At 34.3% G+C, this 25328-nt stretch overlaps 1 long non-coding RNA gene and 1 pseudogene across 1 annotated transcript in view; both read right to left on the bottom strand.

Moving 5' to 3' along the window:
• LOC140439643 (uncharacterized) overlaps positions 1 to 25328 on the bottom strand; it is a 37642-nt gene that overhangs the window by 1293 nt on the left and 11021 nt on the right. Inside the window, exons 4-5 of the long non-coding RNA XR_011950672.1 lie at positions 21472 to 21668; positions 2259 to 2344 (exon numbers count right to left, since the gene is read on the bottom strand). This is a non-coding gene — a long non-coding RNA (uncharacterized lncRNA). The remainder of the gene's footprint in view (positions 1 to 2258; positions 2345 to 21471; positions 21669 to 25328) is intronic.
• Positions 410 to 1123, bottom strand: LOC140438012 (B box-binding protein-like; annotated as a pseudogene).

Genomic DNA, 25328 nt, shown 5'->3' with positions numbered 1-25328 from the left:
GACATTTCAATTTATGTGACAGTTTATTTCATTTGACATTTTATTTAATTTAACATTTCGTTTTATTTGACATTTCGTTTCATTTGACATTTCATTTCATATGACTTTTTGTTTCATTTGACATTTCATTTAATTTGATATTTCGTTTCATTTGACATTTCATTTTATTTGAAATTATATTTCATTTGACATTTAATTTTATTTGACATTTCAGTTACATAATTTGACACTACATTTCATTTGATATTTCATTTAACTAGACATTTCATTAGACATTCCATTTGGTATTTCGTTTCTTTTGACGTATCAATTTATTTGACATTTAATTTCATTTGATATTTTATTTAATTTGACATTTTTCTTTCCATTTGATATTTCATTTTATTTGACATTTCGTACACTTCTCATTTCATTTCATTTGACGTTTCATTAAATTTGATTTGCATTTAACATTTGGCTTGCGTGGTCTTGCGCCGCCGCGACCTATACGGTAATTATGATGGAAAAAGCCACGTGGGGGTCGACGACCACGGGGATAATTTCCATTTTGTACTAATTCTCCTGGCGATCCGCGATAGGGTCCCCTGTAATATGAATATCCTCCACGTCCTCGTCTTGGATACCTACGTGGGGGTCCTTGGCCAGCTTGGCCGCTTTAACCGCCTGATTGTACTCCATCCTTTAATTCGCCTTCTCTTTGACTTTCTCTTGGCGCTCCGCCGCCTCGGCCACCGCCATGACGTTGACCACGTCTTCCCCTCGGGTAATTCCACTGGCGGTATCCTCGTCTTCGGTCGGAGGCATAAGGCGAACCTCTTACTAGGTCACCGTTAGGGCCGGTTACATCGGTCGCCTCGTTACCCTCTTCACCTACAATTACGCTAAATTCTACGACTTCACCGTCGCCCACTGATCAGACGGCTTTCTTCGGGTTATTCTTTATTATGGCTTATTGGTGCAAAAAAACGTCTTCTTTGGTATCATTTCTGTTGACAAATCCATAATCGCTTTTGACGTTAAACCGTTTTACTGTGCCAGTTACCTTAGTTGCAAGTACTTCCTTCTATTTTGGGACTGCCTTAGGTTGTTCTGGCGCTGTTTGTTGTTGCTCCGCTTCAGACATGAGGTTCAGGCCGGTGGAAGATGTTATCTGCTACCTCACCTTATATGTTATTTCCTTCCTAATTATTATTAATTATTAATTAATGTTACTTCGTATTATTTCATTTTATTTAACATGATATTTCATTTGACATATTATTTAAATTGACATTTCATTTTATTTGTCATTTCTTCTACTTTACATTTCACTTTATTTGACTTTTTTCATTTGACATTTCAGTTCATGTGACATTTCATTTCATTTGACATTTAACTTTTATTTTTTATTTCTTTTTTCATTTCATTTCATTTGACATTTCAGTTTAATTGACATTTTATTTTATTTGATATTATTATATTTTAGGTGATTTATTTAATAAATAATGATTTATTTCGACGTTTCATATGATCTGACATTTTAGTTCATATGACATTTCATTTTATCTGACATTTCTTTCATTTGACATTTAATTTCATTTGGCATTTTATTTCATTTGATATTTTATTTAACTAGACATTTGATATTTAATTTGGCATTTCATTTTCAATTTATGTGACATTTTATTTCATTAGACATTTTTTAATTTGACATTTTGTTTTATTTGACGATTTGTTTCATTTGAAATTTCGTTTCATTTCATATTTCATTTTATATGACTTTATTTCATTTGACTTTTCATTTCTTGACATTTCATTAAATTTTATATTTCATTTAATTTAACATTTTCTTTCATTTGACATTTCGTTTCATTAGAAATTACATTTCATTTGACATTTCAGTTCATTTGACGCTTCATTTTATTTGATATTTCATTTAACTAGACATATCATTGCATATATTATTTGACATTGAATTTGATATTTCATTTCATTTGACATATCAATTTATTTGAATAAATTAATATGTCATTAATATGTCATATTAATATGTCATATAAATAATAAATTAATTTACTAATGTTTGTATTTTGAGAACGATTTCCGAAGTGGAAATTGAAACGTCAATAAACGTATTTTAACCTTTAATTGTGGCTTATTCCCATTTAAATAGAAATTTATTTATAGAAGTTTCATTTCTATTTACATTTCGTTTTATTTATTTTTATTTATTTAAAAAATAACTATACTGGATAGTAAAAAACATGCAGGTTACTCACCGTACTTCTATGTGTACAAGACTATTATATCACAAAGCAAAGGAGCCATAAGTAACGAGAGATGTGTGCCTTTTCAGTACCTAAAACTGAAGCGTCTTGTGAGCTAGATTCAGTAAGTAAAGGAACAGAACAACAGATATTTCCACCAACCTTCCCTGCCAGTTAATAAGCCGGCAGTGCAGCATCTCGTGCAAAAATTAGGTTAAATACTCGTATAGAATTAACAAGCACCTAACAAAAAACAAAAAGCGTACAAATATCTGGCGATAAACCATATTTATAGCGAAGACGAAAGTAAAAGACCTTTGTTCAATATATAATAAAAAATATTGTATAATATAGATATCTATAGCGAGGCTTGAGATACCTTTCTGGAAATGTATTAAACAAAAAAGTAGAACGTTTTTGGAGAACGCCAAGAGCCATAGGAAAAGGGACTGAGGAAGTTACTAGGTATATAATTTAGTCATATAGAAAACAAAACACATAACCTGCCCAGCAAGGAATAAAGTTAAGTAAAATTGCGTAAAGACGTAGGCAAGTTGCAAAAGTATTGCAATTAATGCAATTTTTTATATTTTATAGTATTATTACAGGATTGTAGACATTAGGTGGAAAACGATAAAAATACGGTCTGAAGTAAAATACCCATCTTCTCTCCCACAAACACTTCTTCAGTTACATACTAGTCCACAATATGTATCCATTCATCATACGTCAGTGGCTCTAGGTTTTCATGTGTCGATTGGTCTAACAATAGCGTATCTGGGGCAGGTGGATCCGGTTTCGTAGTTTGTGTTTCTGTAGTCTTTGTGTAGATATTATTGCGAGGGGTATCATTAACCTTATAACAATAAAAATGGACACAGGTGTGGTGGTACATACTTTTCTTGTCGTCAAACTCCTACTTGTTCCAAAGATGTAAAAGTTCCGTGTGAGCAATGTGGTCGAAACTTCTACGGTGAGTCGTGTTTCAATGCTCACCTAGTTTGGCTAATTGGCTATGCCAAAGCCATTATACAATAAAAAAAATGCTCACCTAGGATCTGTATGTGACAAAATTAAAAGGTGTCAGACCTGTTACAAGATTTACACTAAAAACCATGTCTGTGGAGAGATATTCTGCAAAACTTGCGAAAAAAATTGTCCTAGTGATCATCTTTGTTATAGGCAGGCCGATTTTGGTACTCCCCCATCAAAAGATTTTCTTTTCACTTTTTACGATCTGGAGACCACTTGTTTAACCACACATAAACTTGTAAAAGAGTCTTTAAATGTCGAAGTTGCAATAAACTTTGTAAAAAACCAGTACGAGTGTGGGTATTCGATGTGTAGAAATTGTTGCAATTTTGTGGAAATAGCGACGCACCAATGTTATATGACAAAGAAGTCCTCAAAAGGTGGATTTTGTGGCGTACCATGTATATGTAATAATCGTAGTTATTATATTTTAATAATTCTATTTCTGCTACGTTTGTGGAAATTTGCACACCAAAACAAACAAGCATTTGATGACAACGTAAGAAAACATGAGAATAAAAATACAAACGTCCTGTATGTAAAGATCAGTTTACTTCTGTATTATTTTTTGTAGTATATATATATATATATATATATATATATATATATATATATATATATATATATATATATATATATATATAAATACGTTCGAATTATCGGGTAAAGTGGTCTGTAATAAAAATCTTTCTTTTTTCTAAATTACTCAATATTATATATATATATATATATATATATATATATATATATATATATATATATATATATATATATATATATATACTTTTTATAAAACTGATGATGGAATGATTCAATTCCGAAAAGATCTTCTTTAAAATAAAAGTTTTAAGCTTTTAATAAGCATTTTTTATACCTTGATACACACGAACACCACATGCTTTTTATCTATAATAAATATCAAAGTGAATATTGTTGTTGCATTAGCTCTGTCTGATACGTTAGCGAATACAAATAAAGGAACTTGGGGCTGCTGTACAAGATGAAACTGTGAAACAGTTGTCTTAGTTATGTTTTAGGTACAACTGTATCACTTAGTCGTCTTTTTCAGTCGCCAAAATTAGATTTTAAGTAGGCTACTGAGGCCATAGAGGACACTAAATGCATTCTTCAAAATAAAAGATCAAATGCTGAATCTGTTTTTAGCAAACTTTACTATGAAGTAAACAAAGTTTTACTTAAAACTGATAACACACCAGAAGATAAAGTTGCATTAAAAAAATTGTTGACACCTTCCAGGATATTATTGGACCAACTACTTACTGCATATTCCACAGTAGAACAAGAGTTTTCACTGTGGATTCAAAAGTGGAAAAGAGTCGTGCAAAATAATGGAAAACTTTCTGATTATATTTTAGAAGTATTAGAAAACTGCGATATTCATATGTATCCAAATATCAGAATATTTCTGCAAATATTAATTACACTGCCAGTCAGTGCAGCAACAGCAGAGCGTTCTACGCTTAAGCGTCTAAAGACTTGGCTTAGAAATAGAACTTCTGCAGAAAGGTTAACTGGTTTAGCACTCATCAATATGCATCCTGAAATTTCTCTAGATGTTGATGCAATCATAGAGCGATTTGCTAAATCGGATAGGCGAAAAGAATACATTTATATAAAATTATATAATATCTACTAATCTTAGTCTTATAGTATTTTTAATCACTGAACTTTTATTTACCACTCGTTGCCGGCTGTTGCTGACAATTCGTAAGAAAAATTTCAATACCCAGTAAAAAAATATTTTACTCACTTATAGCCTAATATGCCTAATTATAGAAATAAGTATTCCTTAACTATATTATGTTTTTTGTTGAATAAATTAATTTAAATAAAATGCTGTTTACACTTATTCTTAAGGTTTCTTCTTTATTACGGAAGGGTGGCTATAACTACAGCAAATTGCTCTCTATCTTGAGCTGTTCTTAGTATCGAATGTGTGCCCATGCCTGTCCAGTCTCTTACATTCTTCAGCCAGGAGCATTTTTTCCTTCCTGGACCTCTTTTTCCTTCTACTTTCCCTTCCATTACTACGAGTCGTAGAAAGTTATATTCTTCTTCTCTGTAAATATGTCCTAGATAACTCGTTTTTCTGTTGTTCACAATATTTAGGAGTTCTCTCTCTCCTTATTCTTCTCAGCACCTAGTTATTGGTCACGTGCTCTGTCCACGAAATCTTCAGCATTCTTCGAAAAACACACATTTTAAACTGCTGAATATGACTTTTTCAATTTAACTGTTGATCAAATATCATTCCTAGGAATTTTATTTCGTTTGTATAGGAAAGATTTTGATTCTCAAGAGTGAGGTTTGGTTTATCCTCGACATGTTTCTTTGAAAATAGTATAGGTACATTTTGTTTTATTGGAACAAAAACTAAAACCAGACCTTAGGGACCAATTTACTAGTTTATTTAAGTGTTCTTTTAATATTATTAACGTTCTTGCCTTTGATGTAAAGAATCAGTTCATCAGCATATAGTCTTGCCTGAATAGGTTTCGCAATGATTTTTATTATATCGTTTACTGCTATTAAAAATAGAGTAGGACTGATAATCGATCCTTGTGGGATTTCATTTTGTTGTTCTCTAATATAAGATATTAGACCGTTTGCTCGGACTTGAAATGTTCTTTGCGTTAAAAAATTGCTTATGTAGGCCAAAATATTTCCTTGATATACCAGCTTTTTTAGAATGTTCAATATACGGTGTTTCCATACTTTGTCAAATGCATTAGTTATGTCAAAGTAAATTGCCATACATTTTTGGTTATTTTTAAAAGCTTCTTGAATAGCGTTTTCAGATCGATAATGTTGTCGTTTGTAGATCTGCCTGGTCTAAATCCAGCTTGTTCGATGATAAGTTAATCATTGTGTTCCAAGGTCCATATTAATCTTTTGTTAACTATTTTTTCCATAAGTTTACATGAGGAACATGGTAATGAGATAGGACGATATGAATCTGGGTGTAATTTATCTTTATTTGCTTTGATACTCGGGATAACGATGGCATTTTTCCAGATTTTTGGGAATGATTTTTGTGACCAAATAATATTAAAAATTTTGAGCAGAAACTCTTTTTGCTACTATTTTAATAAATTGTATTGGTATGTCATCTGGACCTGGTAAAGTATCTTTCATGCTATTAACTGCTTCTTGAAGCTCCCCATAACTAAGAGGTATATTGATTGGGTTAAAATCGTTAGAGATTGTAATAGGTACTGCCTCCTCCTCTTGTTTGTAGGTTAGGAATTCGTTACCGTAAATTTGGCTGGATGAGAATTTTTAATAGGTATCAGCTAGTTCATTTACTATATCCTGTGGGTCAGTTAGTAACGTTCTTTCTTTCTCCAGACTTACAATTTGTTGGTAGGTGTGCTGTCCTGTTATTTTTTTAACTTTTTTCCAAACGGATGATGTATCTGTACTGCTGTTTATGCTAGATATGTATTTCTGCCATGATTCTTGTTTGCTTTTTTTATGGTTCTTCTGGCTTCAGCTATACGTTTTTTGTACTCTGATAATAGATCTGTTAATAGATACTTTTTGTATCGGTTCGAAATTCTCTTACTTAGTTTAATAGCGACCTCACATTGTGTATTCCACCAGGGAACTGGTTTGTGTTTTTTTTTAAGTTGAGATTTTCCTATGGCTATATTAGCACTATCAAGTATAAGCTGATTGAAGCACGTGAATGTGTCATCAATGGAGTCTGAAATTTTAATCTGATTCATTCTGTCTGATACAATTTTCTTCAATTCAATCCAATTTGCCTTTTTTAGTTTCCATTTTGAGTTGGTATTGTGTTTATGTTTAAATTAGCGGTAAGTTTTATTAAGATTAGGAAGTGGTCACTACTATATAAATCTTTTAGTGCTACCCAATCGAATTGGGTGAGCAACGAAGATTCACATATGGTGAGATCAATGGCGGAAAATGTTCCCGGAGCCATATTGAATCTTGTTGGAGAGCCGTCGTTGAGTAGGCATAGGTTCATAGAGTTAAAAACGTTTTCTAACATATTTCCCCTCGGTGTTGTTTTATTTGACCCCCATGTAATGTTATAGCCATTAAAATCTTCCGTGATTATTCGAGGTGAGGGAATTTGTTGGAGAAGATTAAGTAATTCGGATTTAGTTTGATCTGGTGAAATATAGATGCTACAAATATTGAACTTTAGTGGGACCAGTAATGTTACGGCTACTGCTTTGATATTAGTTATGAGGTTTATTTTTTGGACAGGTATATTTGACTTTATATATAGAGCTACTCCTCCACTGGCATAATTCTGATTGGGTCGATTGGTGCAAAATCCAGTATAACCTTGCAGGTTGTGCATTGTGTTATTTTTAAAGTGGGGTTCTTGTAAAGAAATAAGATCTGGTGCATGCTTTGCGAGAAGAAGCTGTAGCATGATTAAATGGGTATAATACCCATTTAAATTCCATTGTAATATACTATTGAAGGCGATTTATTATTTAGTTGAAACACATGAATCACTATCGGGTTCAGATGTTTCATGTTCTAACAGTTTTTCTAGCTTTTTGCGTAGTCGTGTGATTCGGTTTTTTTAATTTTGAGTCAGTAAAATGAGCATGAGTGTCTACAAGCATTTTAATGAGTGATGTTAAATCTGCTGTATAATCCTTAACAATATTATAAACGTCTTTAGCTCCGTATGTCTCATTTAGTAAATCCCGAAAGACTAATGTCTATTCCATTAAAAAAAATCCCGAAAGTGATCGTAGTTTAAGACATGTGATTCTGAATGTTGATTGGTTGAATGGTTGATACGGCTCTGATTTTAATTGTTGTTGATAAAAAAAACCAGTCGGGTGTTGTGTTGATATGATGATTTTATTTAGTTCGATTTCCAAAGTAAATATATTATTTCAATCTAATTAATGTCCTTCTACTCACGTTTTTAGCTCTTCGTACAACACTAACTTTATTAAACAGGTATATTACTTTTAATGTGGTTCTTTGCACTTTGTGGTTCGGAATCAGGTCCGGTTTTTTTTTTCAGAAACATTTATTACATAAGCTAATTTTTAAAATAGTATTTTTGAAATATGTTTAGCAGCAAGTTTATTAACCAAACTAATTTTATTTGGTGAGTTAATATATTTTTGCTAGTTCCACTTTATAAGATATTTTATATTTTTTAGCAGCTCTTAAAAATAATAATTGTAAACACAATTGAAAGCTCGAGATAAAAAATAGTTACATAATAGCCCCTTTTATTGACTCCAACCCATCCAAAAATTATTTATATAATTTTTCCAAACGAGTCACAAGTACTTCTTTTTTCTTAATCTTGTAGAAAAATATGGGTTCTTTCGATGACATCCGAAACGATTATGGGAAATCCACAGTCAGAATTCTGAAGGAGTGGACTAGAATTACCGTCAAACTTGCTGCTTTACACAACCAGAAGACTTTTTTGTTGAAATGTAGATCTAATGGATGTTTCCGTGGACATGTTACAAATGGCGTTATTTAATATGGCGCCGATAGTTTAAGATAGCGCCGACTGGTGAGCAGCGTTTAAATGTGCTCTCTCTAGTTAGTGACGAAAATTTCCTAGAGAAACAATTTAAGTGCTGTCAAAGTAAAGCTACTAAAATCCTAGTTTGTGTACAGTGAGGAAATGTTTTTCATTTGTCATGTGTAACCAGAAGTAGGCTTCAGTGCATCAAAATTTGTGACACACGAATAATTTGCTGTGAAACAAACGAGAAATCTAATGACGATGAGGAGAATTTCCAAGTTAAACCCGATCTATACAAAGAAAATGAGCTACTTAAAAATATTATAAAAGAAAAAGAGAAAAAAAAAATTTAATTTATTACTAGAAAATAATTCTCTTTTAAAACAAAACAATCGTTATCTACAAGAAAAGATAAGCCAAATGGAAGCAAAAACTGAACCTGTTATTCAACCAGTTTTAAATGAGTCAGACAAAAAACACCTTAGTCATATCAAACAATTAACTCCAAATTATAGAATTACAAATAAATTCCAAACACCGGTGTTGCCAACTGTTGCCGAAAGTAGTAGAAGCCCTGAAAATAATTCAACATCTGCAGATCTTAGTAATGCACAGCTAAATAAAATGCAAACTTTAGTAAATATAAATGAAGATTTGGGACAAGGCAATGATGGTTTTACGTTAGTCCACTCAAAGAAGAAAACTGTACAAACAAAAAAGAACTACGGTGAAAATGATAAAACTACCGACTTAGGAGTTCAAAGAAAGGCTTGGCTTTACCTTTCTAGAGTTAAACGAAGTGTCACAACAGAAACTATCTTCGATTATCTAAAAGATCAGGAAGTGTTTAAAGATGCTGATATTATTATTAGAGAACTACCAACTAACGAAAACCAAAACAAATGTTTTATGTGTGCTGTCAACTTTGAATTAAAAGACGAATTAAATTTCACATAAATGTACCTACTAGAATTACTAAAAATGCTTCAACGTGTATTGACAACTTTTTTTCCAATTTAGATGTTCAAAAGGTGAGTGTATGTGACACATTTCTATCAGATCATACTTATCAATTATGTGCTTTTGATATGAAAGTTACTTGAAAAAATCCTCAAACTGTTTTTACCAGTAACTTATGCGATGCTAACTTAATAACTTTTTAAAATATTTTAGCTAATATTGATTGGGTTGATCTATATGTGGCTAGTAGTTTTGAAGAAAAATTTTCAATATTTTATGATACTGTCTTATATTATTATAATACTACTTTCTTAAAACGTAGAGTAACTACGAGACCAAAACAAAAAACGTGGTTTGCACCTCATATTAAGGGTTTGCATGATCAATTATTGTGTCAGATGAATGGATTAAGAAAACAACTCAATAACCCACAGTATTCGGAACGATACAAGAAATTTAAACAAGAATATCAAAAAATTGTTGAAAAACATTAAAAGGAACAATATGATAATAAAATTAAGAAAACAGCAATAATGTAATGAAGGAAAGTTAGAAAATAATTAATAAAAATAGAGGTAAAAACTGTCAATCAAATCAAAATTTAATATCTTTTAGTAACAACGGTGACTTACAAAATTATCATAAAGCTGATCAAATCAACAATTATTTTATTAATGCTGTAAAAAATAATTAACTATCAGTTGTAAACCGTACCATACAAATTGAGCAATTTAATTCAAGTATCTTTTTATCACCAATCACTGAAAAAGAAGTTATATCTATTGTATTAAAAACTGCTTCTAAAACAGCTGCAGGGGTAGACGAAATTGATGAAAAAGTTTTGGAAAATGCCACTATCTTACCTCATAAATGAATCATTTACATGCGGAATATTTCCAGAAAGGAATCCCTATTTTTAAAAATAAAGGATTTCCAACGGATATTACAAACTATAGACTGATTTGTGTGTCAAGTCAGTTCTCTAAAATATTTGAAGCAGCCTATGCAAATAGATTAACAGATTATTTAGAACATTTTAAAATTCTTCCTGTTATTCAAAACGGGTTTAGAAAAAAGAAATCTACAAATACTGCTATTTCTGACTGTCTTCAATTTATTTATAAAGCATTAAATGATAAATTAAATGTGTTGGGTCTTTTTTATGACCTTAGTCGTGCATTTGATACGGTTGATTGTGAACTCTTATTACAAAAATTACAGGATATTGGAGTGCGTGGTATACCGTACAATTGGGCCCTATCTTATCTAAGTAATAGAACTCAAGTAGTCACAGTGGAAAATGTAACGTCGAGGCCACTTCAATGTACGATGGGTGTACCTCAAGGCTCAATACTGGGGTCTTTATTTTTCATTATATTTGTAAGTGATCTAAACACGTTTTGTTCAATGCCAGATGAAATTGTTTAGTATGCTGATGATACCAATATTCTCATGTCTCACCGTGAACCCATACAAATGGTGGAAAATACCAATGTTGCGTCTACTGAATTTAGCACATATTGTAAAAGTAATGGACTCAAGCTCAACGTAACAAAAACATGTTTTATGCGTTTCTTACCAAAAAACTTAACTCTAAATTCTGACTTTTATTTACATGTGGATGACAAATCAGTAGAAAGTTATACTACAACGAAATTTTTGGGGGTAACCCTAGATCATAAACTTGCATGGGAAATTCACGTAAATCATATATCAGCAAAGTTAAGTACATGTAGCTATATAATGCGTAATTTAAGAGAAACTGTCTCATTTGATATATTGCGAATGATTTACTTTAGTTTAGTCCAGTCTGTACTTCAGCATGGCTTAATATTTTGGGGTTGCTCATCTCATCTTGAACGGGCATTTATAGCTCAAACGAAAGTTTTAAGAAGTATGTATGGTGTTCCATTTTCAGATAGTTGCAAGCCAATATTTAAGAAGTCTAATATTTTAACATTACCTAGCCTTTTAATTTTCCAATTAATATTGCACATTGAGGAAAACAAGCTCAAGTTTGACAGAAATGAAGACATTCACTCACATGATACTAGAGGTAAATCAAATTTTCGACAGCCTTTCTCTAGATTAGGTGTATCCCAACATGCACCTGAATATATTGGAATAAAATGTTACAATAAAATAGTCAATATATTAACTCTCAGTAATTCTTCACATAAAGGTTTTCGCCAAACTGTGTATTCATTTTTAATGGACACATTCTACAGTGTTGATGGATTTTTAAATTTTTAACATTTTTGCAACAATAGTTCTAAATTTGTATTTGTATTTTTTATTTCTTATTTATTTTATTGTAATCACTGTTTTATTTTAATCATGTGTACTTTTACTATACAGGGTGTTTCAAAAAGGTATGTCATAAATTAAATCACACATTCCGGGGACACAAATAAATTTATTGAATCCAACTTACCTTAGTACAAAAGTGTACACAAAAAAAGTTACAGCCCTTTGAAGTTACAAAATAGAAATTGTTTTTTTGCATTATCTCCTAAACTACTGTTGTGAATTTATTAAAAGGTTCAATATTTATAACACTTACGGATTTAATTTATTTCTTTATTTATATTAACTTATCTGACAATAATTTATATATTATATCCGTACGTAACAAATTCGCGAGCGCGGGTTCAGAATTAACTGACTCTCCATATAAAAATGTTGTATTTATATACGAAATCCTGATATACTGGAATAGTCGAGAACATCAAGTTGGAGAATTCACCATAATTTGAATCTAGACTTCCACCGAAATTTCTACAATAAAACAGAATAATTAGTCATAAAAGTTAGGCCAGTATATTTATCGTAACATTGCCCCCCTCTTAAAAGATGGTTCCTCCTGGAACCTTGTCGGGACTGGAACCGGAACTGTATGCTGGTATCGGCAACTGGACCCTCTTTTACAACTTCCAGTTGTATAAAAATGACAAGGGACGGTTTTCTCTCCGCACCAGTAACTATGCGGATTGCAACAGACTAACACCTGGACTTCGGTGTCTTTAAAGATCTCCTCCACCATATTTCGGATAACCCTCCAATCTAATTGGCGGCACTCCAACTTTGGCATGGCTAACTTTTGCACGTCGGACTCTAGTACGTGCTCTCTCAATTGAAGTAAGGCTTCCCATACATCTCGGTAGGTAGGTTGGTCACGGGCAGTGTCTTTTGTTACCAGGTAGAAAAGGTAACGTGATGCATCTTGGAGTTTCAAGGTTTTACCGGGAGCTGGCACCTGGCATTGAAGTTCTGCAACTCGACCAAACTTCCTTCGAAAGACGGATGCCAACCCTGGTGCGTCTTTGATACTGGCCGGGATGGTGAGGGCCAGCGAGTAGTCATCGGGGAGCGCGAGTAGATCTTGCTTTTCTTCAGTGGTAACACCATGTCTCGCTTTACCGGTACCTCCATAGGCACCCATGAATTCCTCAAACGTGAGGTCAGACACATCGTGGACTTGGTTTACTTCCACTTCTTCATCTACGTCGTGGTCACCTTCGAAAGACGCCAGCCGGTTATGATGTACTATCATCGGCTTTCCCTTCGGAATCTTGATTATTCGGTAGATGACATCGTTGATCTTCTCCATAATGAGGTATGGACCTTCCCAAAACTGCTGCAATTTGGGAGAACAACCTTTTCGCTTCTTGGGATTATACAGCCATACTTTGTCGTTCTTCTTAAAGCAACCCTTTTCGGCTTGTGTATCGTACCGTTTCTTCATTCTGTCGCTAGCGATCTGAAGGTGGGAACGGACCAACTCATGTACATCGTCCATTCTTCTTCGTAATTCGATCACATAATCTTCACCTGCTACATCTTCTCCAGGTTTACATCCAAACTCGAGATCACAAGGTAGTCGCATTTCGCGTCCGAATAGGACTTTGGCTGGTGTCTGGCCTGTTGATTCGTTAACAGCAGATCTGTAGGCCATTGTGAAGAACGGAAGGTATTGGTCCCAGTCTCGCTGATGATCGGACACCATCTTTGTCAAATACTTGCCAACTGTCCTATTCATTCGTTCTACCATACCATCCGATTGCGGATGATACGCGGTAGTTCTTGTTTTCTTCATGCCTAGTCTATCACATATTCCTTGGAATAGATCGCTTTCGAAGTTCCTGCCTTGGTCACTATGGATCTCCAAAGGCACTCCAAATCGGCTGATATATTCTTGGATCAACTTATCTGCAACGGTGGCGGCCTTCTGGTCTGGAAGTGCGTAAATCTCGACCCACTTAGTGAAGTAATCCATTACTACCAGCATGTACTTGCCTCCGTTTTCACTTTCTGGAAATGGCCCAGCGATGTCCAAAGCTATTCTTTCAAACGGGCTTCCAACATTATATTGTCTCATAGGAGCTCTCCCTTTTCGGTAAGGCCCGTTACTCGTGGCACAAATAGTACATTTCTTACACCAGTCTTTTACATCGTCGGAACTGTTCATCCAATAAAACCGTTCCCGAATTCGCTGAAGGGTTTTCCTTACACCAAAATGCCCTCCCGATGGACTGTCGTGTAACTGACGAAGTACTTCCGCTATTCTGCTCTTTGGGATCACCAACTGTCTTCTCTTTTCCGAACCGTCATCATTTTCCAGGACTCGTTTAAGCAAGCCATCTTCCATGATAAATGAGTCCCACTGGGCCCAATACGTCTTAACTACTGAGCATAGGTTTGATATTTCTTGCCAAGGTGGTCGACGGTTTTCCTCTTTCCATTTTCGAATTTTCTGTATAACTGGATCTCTTTCTTGTTCTTCTCTGATCTTAATAGGCGTCCAGTCGTCGTTGACCATCGTTGTTCTTAGCACTGCTGCTTCCTTGGATTCCGTTTTGTTGCAGTGGGAACACTCTGCTGGGCATGGCCTTCTGGAAAGAGAATCAGCGTTTCTATGGCTAACTCCGGCCCGGTGCTCAATCTTAAAATCGTATTCTTGGAGTCGTTCGATCCACCTGGCTATCTGACCCTCTGGATTCTTAAACTGCATCAACCACTTAAGGGCGGCATGGTCGGTTCGGATTAGAAACTTTCTGCCATAGAGGTATTGATAGAAGTGCTCTACTGATTTAACTACTGCTAGAAGTTCTCTCCTCGTGACGCAATAATTCCGCTCAGGTTTTGAAAGAACTTTACTAAAATATCCGAGGACTCGTTCCTGTCCTCCTTGAATCTGAGACAGCACTCCTCCAATTCCCACATTACTTGCATCTGTATTTAAGATGAACTCTCCTTCTGGCAGTGGATACCCTAAAATTGGTGCTGTTATTAAATGCTTTTTCAAGGTCTCAAAGGCATTTTGGCAGTCTGTATCCCAGCGGTAATCTCTTGCTTCCTCCGTAAGTCGCGTTAATGGCTTAGCGATATCTGCAAACTTCTTAATAAACCTCCGGTAGTAAGTACATAGTCCAAGAAAACTTCTCACTTGATGTTTGTCAGTTGGTTTTGGCCATTCCTTAATGGAATCGATTTTTCCTTTATCCACGGCCACTCCTTCTTTACTGACTATATGACCCAGATAATTGACTTTACCTTGAAATAGCTGGCACTTCTTGGGGTTTAGCATCAATTGGGCAGCTTTAAGTCGATTAAAAACGTTTTCTAAATTCCTCAAATGATCTTCGAATGTCTCCCCCAAGACGATTATGTCATCTAAATAAACCAGGCATGTTTTCCAAGATAACCCTCTCAACACATTTTCCATAAGCCTCTCAAATGTCGCAGGAGCATTACAAAGTCCAAATGGCATAACGTTGAATTGCCACAATCCAGATCCTGTGGTGAAGGCTGTCTTTTCTTTATCGACTGGGTCCATTTCTACCTGCCAGTATCCAGACTTCAAATCTAAAGTAGAAAACAATTTACTTCCAGCCAATGTGTCCAATGTGTCATCGATCCGAGGCAGAGGATAACTATCTTTCTTGGTAACGTTGTTCAGCAAACGGTAATCCACACAGAACCTCGTCGTTCCGTCTTTCTTCTTAACCAGGACCACCGGAGAGACCCATGGACTCGTAGAAGGTTCTATCACCCCGTCTTTCTTCATTTCCTGAACAATCGTTTCAGCTTCCTCTCTCTTCGCCTGTGGTAATCGTCGAGCTGTTTGACGAATTGGCTTAGCATTACCAGTATCAATTTTATGCTTAACAACGGTAGTTCTTCCCGTCTTTCCTCCTTTCGGTACGAAAATATCACGATACTGCCGCAGAAATTCCCTTAATTTCCTTTTCTCCATCTGATTTAGAGACTGTCCTGCAACTGCAACCATTTGGTCGAATTTGTCGTTGGAATTATCAGATGTTGTCGCCTGACGGATTATGGATGTCACAGGTACACAAGTTCCTACTTTTGTCTCTTTCTTTATGGTCACTGGGTAGTCGTTGACATTGATAAGTCTCACAGGAATTTCTTTAGCCGAAGTCACCAATTCCTTTCCAATTATGATTCCACGACCAACCTCATCGTCGTGGTTCCAAGGCTCCATCATAACAGGTCTCCCTTCGTCTACAATTCCCTGTAGTCGCGCTACTATGATCGTTTCGCTTCTCGCAGGCACGACTGTATCTTCTGTAATGGCTGCTTGCACAGTGTTGTCATTATGTGGATGGAGAAATACCTCCTCGTTGCCAACTTTGATTACCTTATTCTTAAAATCCAATTGGAATCCATGCATATTCATTACGTCCATTCCTAATATAACATCCTCTTCGATGTCAGCAACTATAACAGTATGGACAAACTTTTCTGCCCCAATTCCCAATTGTACCTGGATTTCTCCATGAATGTTGGCATTTCCACCTGTAGCGGTCCGAAGTCGTAACCTCGTTGGTAACAGTTTCTTTCGGCTGTTTATAACTGTCGGGCGTATAATGGTTCTGGTCGCTCCGGTATCCACCAACAACGTATGCTTTTTACCATTTATGTCTCCATCTACATATACACTATCTTCACGACATTTCAAAGAAGCTATTAGTATGAGAGGGTCTTTGGAAAAGTTTTGGGTCGAAGCTGCCCCCCTAAGGCTGACCCGTTCTAGTTTTCCTGATGGTGAGTTTCTTGATTTGCGTCGTACCTAGGGTGCTTACAGGAGCTTCGTACGTGTCCTATTTCGCCACAATTCCAGCATCTGATGGTCTTCGTTTTCTTGTATGTCATGCTTTTCATCATATTAACGAGCTGGTCAAGTTTATCTTCATCTTCTTCCTCTTTTACAGTCCTAACTTTACTGTAACCGCCAGAGGCCTGCGTAGCTGACTCATATTCGAGGGCGGCGGATAGGACATCAACCAGCGTCTTGTGACGAGCTAATCGCAGTGTTCTCTGCATTTCATGATCACGAAGACCATCAATAAACGTTTGAACGGCCAATTTTTCCATCATGTCTTCGGGAGCTGTTGGATAAGCATATCGTACTAATCTGGCAATATCTACCTCATATTCTTGAAGAGCCTCATCTTTCTTCTGTCTACGATTTTTAAGCTGTGACTGATATACATGCTCCAAATGTTCGTGGCCATATCGCATATTTAACCTCTTCTTCAGTTGTTCGAAATCATCGGTCTCCTCTACGGCTATGGTCTGAAGCACATCTAAGGCATCTCCTCGAAGAGCGATAGTCAGGTTTACAGCCTTTTCTTTTTCAGACCATCCATTTGCTCTTGCGGCTGATTCGAACTGTTTCATGTAGTTGTTCCATGATGATTTTCCGTCGAAAGTTGGGACTTTAACATGAATAGAACCTCCACTTCCTTCAAATTTCGGCCGTGTCTCCAACTTAAATTTCGTCTCGTCTTCTTTTATCTCCACTGTAATCGGATTGTTACCTCTCTCTGCTGTCCCTGTTTCTTCCATCTTCCTTTCCATCTCTTTAATCTTTTCTTCGAAGGCTAACATATCGGCAGCAACTTGGTTTTTTAACGAAGATATTCTATCGTCCAGGGCAGACATCTCAGAAGTGACTTTGCTTTCTAAAGAAGCGATGTCGCCGGAAACTTTCGAAATATCGCCAGAAACTTTGTTCTCTAATTTCGAAATCGACGAGATGACAGCATCATGTTTGTCTTCAAATATATAAGTCTCTGGATCTAGTCCTTCTTCTAGCAAAGCGTTCTTTAGTCGTTGGACTAACTCAGCCTTTTTTCCGGTAGAAGCTAATTCTCTGTCTTCTAGATGTCTTCTTAAAGTAGTCACTGTCAGCTCATAAATCGTCGTCATTTTCACAATTTATTTTATATTCACTTGTATTATTATTATAAGTCTAATTTATGTTCGATCTCACTCTGACACCATTTGTTGTGAATTTATTAAAAGGTTCAATATTTATAACACTTACGGATTTAATTTATTTCTTTATTTATATTAACTTATCTGACAATAATTTATATATTATATCCGTACGTAACAAATTCGCGAGCGCGGGTTCAGAATTAACTGACTCTCCATATAAAAATGTTGTATTTATATACGAAATCCTGATATACTGGAATAGTCGAGAACATCAAGTTGGAGAATTCACCATAATTTGAATCTAGACTTCCACCGAAATTTCTACAATAAAACAGAATAATTAGTCATAAAAGTTAGGCCAGTATATTTATCGTAACACTACTTTCACATTTTATAATAAAAATGAACACGTTACTTTCTTGTTCTGAAAGTATTTTTCATACAAAAGAAACAACAAAATCTAAGCGCACAGAAAAATTTTAAGAGGGATGTGCAGCCCTAAATCCCCCCAAACTTTTGAGTACGTTCAAATCAAATAAATTTTGTGGCATCATTAGTTTAACACATTATTTTTAAAACTTTTTGGCTCGTATCACTTTTTTCGAAAAACAGTTTTTATTGAGTTACGGCCCTTTTCATTAACCTTTAAAAAATTACGTGCAACTAAATAAATTTCTTAAATGAATTAACAAGTACAAAAATGTCTATAACCTCTATAAATATGATATTACAATAAAGGTTCAAAATGACCCATTTTCTTCAATACACATTCGGTATCGTTTTAATAAGGAAAACCGAATGCGCTGGAAAATCATATTTTTCTGACGAAATTGATTTGAAGCTTCAATTATTCTAACCCTCAATTGTTGTTCGTCCTCTATTGTTACAGAATACACTTTCTCTTTCATAAACCCCCAAAAGCAAAAGTCCATGGGGTTAAGACCTGGACTTCTGGGTGGCCAAGAAATAGGTGCGTCACGACCCCTTCCAATCCACCGACCAGGATACTGCCTGCAAAGGTATTCCCGGACTTCATTACTGTAATGCGGTGGAGCGCCATCTTGTAGAATCCACATATTTTGCCTTATTGCAATATTCACTTCTTCCAAATACTCTTGTAAATCGTTTGCCAAGAACTGCAAATAATTATCTCCATTTAAATTGTTGGGAAGAAATACTGGGTCTATTAGATTGATATCAACAATTTCTACCCAAACATTAACTTTGAAAGTCATTTGGTAATGAGTCGTTTTTTTTTGGCGTGAGGATTTTCGTCGGCCCAAATGTGCTCGTTATGATGGTTTTGTTATTCCATTTCTACTAAAGGTAGCCTCGTCGGTAAACAAAATATTTCTAATAAAATTAACATTTCGAGTGTTTTTTATTAACAACCAATCGCAAAATCCAATCCTTTTAGGATAATCTTCAACCAATAACTCTTGAACCGTTGTTAAGCGATAGGATTTAAGCAGCTGACCTTTCAAACGCCTTCAAATCCTTACCTGAGGAACATTTAGTTGAGCAGCTATTACCCTTGTACTTGTTCCAGGGACTTCTTCAATGAATTCTAAAATGTCTTTATCAGCTGCATCCATTATTGGACGACCACTATTGCCAGCAACTTGCGGTTGGAATGTACCCGTTTCCCGTAAACGACGATCAATGGTCAGAAATAATCGGCTATCGGGTGTATTTCGATTGGGGTATTTTACTGCATAACGCCTTGCGGCTGCTATTTCCTTGACATTCACCTACGATATTCCCGATAGTTTATTGAAATCATAATTTAATCTGAACCAACTTTATCTGCCATTTCCTGAAATGTGTAGGCCATTGTAATATCAAAATTTTTAATATTAATCTTATTCACACAATAAATGATAGCTTCAAATTATTGACTATTATTGATAGAACTGTTTGTAATTATTGTATCAGTAGAAACTAATTGTAATTTTATGGCCAACTAGGAAAAAACTAGTTCTTCTAAAAAGTGATAAATGGCAAAAAAGTTTTAAAAATAATGTGTTAAACTAATGATGTCACAAAATTCATTTGATTTGAACGTACTCAAAAGTTTGGGGGGATTTAGGGCTGCACACCCCCCTTAAAATTTTTCTGTGCGCTAAGATTTTGTTGTTTCTTTTGTATAAAAAATGATTTCAGAACAAGAAAGTAACGTGTCCATTTTTATTACAAAATGTCAAGTAGTTTAGGAAATAATGCAAAAAAACAATTTTTATTTTGTAACTTCAAAGGGCTGTAACTTTTTTTGTTTACACTTTTGTACTAAGGTAAGTTGGATTCAATCAATGTATTTTTGTCCCCGAAATGCGTGATTTAATTTATGACATACCTTTTTGAAACACCCTGTATATTGTACTCTTTTGTACAAAAATTTTGACTAGTCCGATAAGATTTATACAGTTGTTGTAAGAATTGTGTAAACTTTGTGGATGAATAAATTCTATCTATCTATATATGGCCTTGTTAATGTTAATTCCCTTTTACATCATCGCACTGGGAATATTCATCATGATGCTCGGAAATTGTGTGACAGGTTAGGAAGAAATATTATTAATTTATAGATTAAAAATCACTTTTGCTGATATTGACTTTTTTGAAAAACAATTACATGAGTTACGTACCAAGGCTTATAATGTCTTAAATTTCCATACATTTAATGAATTTAATCGTAGACAGAGAATTAAATACACTACAGAATTTCATAAAATCAAAAGAATACAAATTAATAAGTTTAATAAATTAAAAATTGAAGCTTTTGATAAGATAAAATTTCAAGAAAAATGGTTTAAAAATTTAACATATATTCATTTTTCTTTTGAAATTAAAAAATTTTTAACACTAGGGCCTAAATTTTCTTTATGTCCTTCTAAATTAAATATTAGAGTTCCAAATTCACTTTCTGATATTGAATCAATAATCAGACCACTTAATGATAGTCAAAAGGAGTTTGTTAGATCTAAATGTACAAACGTTATTAACAACTTTTTACATAAAGAAGTCAAAGATCATTTTTTAAATAAATACTATGTATAAACTAAACTTTTCCTTAAGAACCATCCTGAAATTTAAGGTAACGCAACTGTTGGTATTCGTTTGGTAGAATCCCAACATGGAAGACATAACTATATGAGTCATCGGTACTATATACGGAAGCACTACCCGTATAATGGATTATAATCTTCAACCAAAACACCCACTACGAAAAAACCATTATAAATAAGTAATAAAACACTCTATTGCAACATGTAAAGAAGGCGCAAAATATGGATTACAAAGTTTTCAAATACCTAAAAGGACAAAGAAGACAGAGAAAATGATACAAAACAAACAGATATTTGAAAAAATAATTCCTTTAAATCAGAGATCATTAAAGAGGATAAGCAATTTTTATAAGTAGGCATGGTCATGTATAAAAAAAATAAATATTAAAAAATAAAAAATATAAGAATAACATACCTGGAGGCTTCAGATGATGTTAATTCAGCAGATGATAGACACCTTCTAAGACGCAATCGGTTTTGAACAGGCTTTTTATAGTGTACATATGTTGGGGCAGTATCAAACCTTGTCCTTCGACTTGCTTTGTAAAACCTCTATATCTAACCGCGGAAATTGTTTTGCTAACTTGATGGTAGACCTCAAGATAATGTAACCTACCAAAGGAAAAAATAGTACTGATAACAATCACGTTCCCACAATCTGTACAATTGTTTTTATTAAAAGACGTTACGAAAAACAATTACCAATTTTTTATTAATAACCGTTATTAGGTACAATTTTGTTAGCTGTTTTATGACACAGATTTTTAACGGTTCCTTACTCAACTTATCTAAAAAAACACAGCAGTTATTCTATTTAACTGTTTGTTATTAAAAACAGTATAGCAAGATCGAACTATTTTAATTTTTGTTCGTTGGGTACCTACGTGTTTCATGTATAACCTATATAACGTATAATATGTTCTGTAAATGATAATCTTGACTGTTACCACAATAGACGACATGAAAAATATGATAAGGAAAATGTAGGAAAAGACAAATGAAGTAGATCTTAAATCACCACAAGACGGTAAATTTGATAATAGAGATAAAAGAAGATGATACATTATACATCAAACAGAACAAAATAAAGCAGGTTAAACAACGCAGGTATAATATATATATATATATATATATATATATATATATATATATATATATATATATATATATATATATATATATATATATATATACCTATATATATATATACCTATATATATATATACCTATATATATATATACCTATGTAGTAAAATAGGCAATATAGAGTAGTCCAGAAGTTGGTTATATAGATAGTCCATATGTTCACCCGTAGTTTCTGAGCTCTCTCTCTGTTCCCTCATTATCTTCTCTATTAACCTGTTACTGTTTTAATAATACTCATGTAGATGTATTTGTTTTTGTACATATTTCTAGTGTCTAATAACAATTATTTGACAGTATATGTATTTTTTCAACACATAGACTATAATATTGGTTGATGTAGCCACTAATAATCGGGAATTGTAACAAAACAAAAACCAAGGCTACGTGTATTAATCGCGGGTTGTTTTTTCAAAAATAACCAGCGGTTTAAACCCTTGTATATAAAACCTAGTATTGTGTATTTACAATCACAAGGAAAAGATAATGTTTTGCATCAAATACCTCCGATTCTTCTGTTTCTGTAACCAGATGAGTGTGGACCTATCACTATATTTATCTTTGCGTCATCAGTGACACACTAACAGAGAGTAGCAGAGGGTAGCAGAGACAAGCAGACGCCATCAGTAACAAGCTAACAGAGAGTAGCAGAGGATAGCAGAGACATGCAGACAGAAGGACACAGATGTATAAATACAAGGACACAAAGTCGAGAATTTATTTGTTAACATGCCCTTAAGTAGGGCGGTTCAAGTAACAAAACTTGCTGCAATTGCGAGAGAAAAGTATAAAACTCTTAGAAGAATGCAAACGCTTTTGATAATTTTTTAAAGTTTTTTGAAAGTTTTAGTTTTTTTTTTGAAATTTTTGGTTAATTTTCCAAATGGTTCAAAATTGGTCATTAAGGTTTTAGCGCGTAAACTACTTTTTGTGCGTACCTACATAGATTACAGCTCTCTTGTGGTCAGTATACAGGGGGTTCTCTTAGAACCGACCAAGAGTATTTGAGAACTCTTTTGGAGGACGCACTGACCGATGCAAAGAAGCAGTGTGACTACAAAAAAGGGGATAAAATTCGCATAATTGCTCGCAATGACAATTTTAATCATCCTATATCGACGAAAGTAACAACAGATATCAATATGGACGATTTATTGCAGCAATTGGAAAACATATTAACATCTAGCGACATTGTGCTTTTGGCAGACACAAAATTTGATACTCAAATTTTTAAGATGCCTATAGGTAGCGGCCGTCGCAGAATGATAAATTTATTAGAAGACCGACGCACCAAAAAAAGCATCACCCAAATTAAAAACAATGACACTTTATGTGGCGCAAGATCAATCGTAACGGCTCTCACATACGTCACAACAGAGATTTTGGGTTACAAATTGACCAAGTGGGATACTCAGAACATACGCGCTAGACGAAAATTGCACACTATTTTAGCCGAAAAATTTCAAAACTTGAGTTTTGAAATATCAGTTTGGTTTTCTTTGAAATGAAAGAAACACATCTGTTGTTTATGGGTCCACCTGTACCCAGAAGTGTTTCCAAATGTGCGTGATGTTTGTTTTGTTTATTTTTCTGAGAAGGGTGATTAGATTTTATGGGTTCTATTGTCGGAAGCGTTTGTCGAGTATCTTTAGTGATGTACCAGATTTGATCGCTTGAAGTTTAGAGTTGAGAGTGTGGTGTACAATCATTTGTGAAAAACAGAATAATAGGCGCTTGCTGAAAAATGAGCTCCAGGAGAGAACTCTCGGAAGAGGAATTACGAAAAATCCTTGAAGAAGACTCAGAAAATGAAGATGAATCTACCAATTTAGAAACCGTCACTAGTGATGAAGAGTTAGTAGATGAAGAATTTTTTGAAGAAGATCATGTATCTACGGTTGATGATGACAAAGATGAAAGCGAAAATTCGGAAAATCAAATAGAAGTTCCTAAACAAGAAGATTTACAATATACTGCCCACGATGGGACAGTTTGGAACAAATATCCACCACGTCAGTCACGTGTAAGGTAAGTGGTGGCTCAAGTGCTACACATACTTTCTTACTAAATTTGTGGGTTTTACTAATTGCGTTGTATATTGTTTAGATCCATCAATATACTAAATCCTGTGCCAGGTCCCACCAGATATGCCACTCAACGAATGACCGATGAACCTATATCTTCAATGAGATTGTTTTTCATTGATGAAATGCTCAATTTACTCTTAGTGGAAACTAACAGAGAACGTGGTCGCATATGTAATGAAAAAATGTTAACTGTAAAAGAAATATCACTGGAAGAGTTAGAAGCTTTTCTAGGCAAATACTCTCATTACAGTTATAAAATAAATTAACTTAAAATTTTGCATTTTTATTCAAGGTTTACTTCTTCTGGCTGGTGTTCATAAAGGTGCCGAAGAATCTCTGCAGGAACTTTGGAACAATTCTGATGGTAGGCTCATTTTTAGAGCTACTATGGCTCTGAAACGATTTTGTAACATCAGCTGCTTTTTACGATTTGATAATAAAGAGGATAGACCTATTCGACGGAGGCACGACAAGTTAGCTCTAATTAGAAGTTTCTTGAATTATTTGTAGCACTTCCCAAAATGTTTGTTCCATATGAAAACCTCACTGTCGACGAACAACTTGTACCATTTAGAGGTAAGTGTCCCTTCAGACAGTATATTCCAACAAAACCACGTGGGAAATTTGGAATTACATTATGGCTTTTATCTGGTGTCAAAACTGCGTATGTGTATTGTGCAAAAGTGTATACGGGAAAAGCAGAAAATCAGCCCCGTGACGTACATCAGAGCAGAAATGTGATTTTACGACTTATAAAAGATGTTCAGAATTCTGGGCGAAACATAACCACGGATAATTTTTTTACTGAGTACCATTTAGCAACTTTTATTCCAGTTGAATTTCTACCAAATAAAAATAAAGAAGCCCTACCATCAATTTTTGGGTTTCAGAAGAATATGACTTTAGTTTCATATAGTCCTAAAAAGGGTAAATCTGTTATTCTTTTGTCCTCGATGCATTTAGATGACCAGGTGTCATTGCAAGAACATAAGAAACCAGAAATTATTTTAGAATACAATAGAACCAAAGGAGGTGTAGATAC

Source organism: Diabrotica undecimpunctata, chromosome 4, assembly GCF_040954645.1.
Source record: "Diabrotica undecimpunctata isolate CICGRU chromosome 4, icDiaUnde3, whole genome shotgun sequence".
NCBI classification, from domain to species: domain Eukaryota; kingdom Metazoa; phylum Arthropoda; class Insecta; order Coleoptera; family Chrysomelidae; genus Diabrotica; species Diabrotica undecimpunctata.
This window is presented reverse-complemented; position numbering and strand designations above follow the sequence as displayed.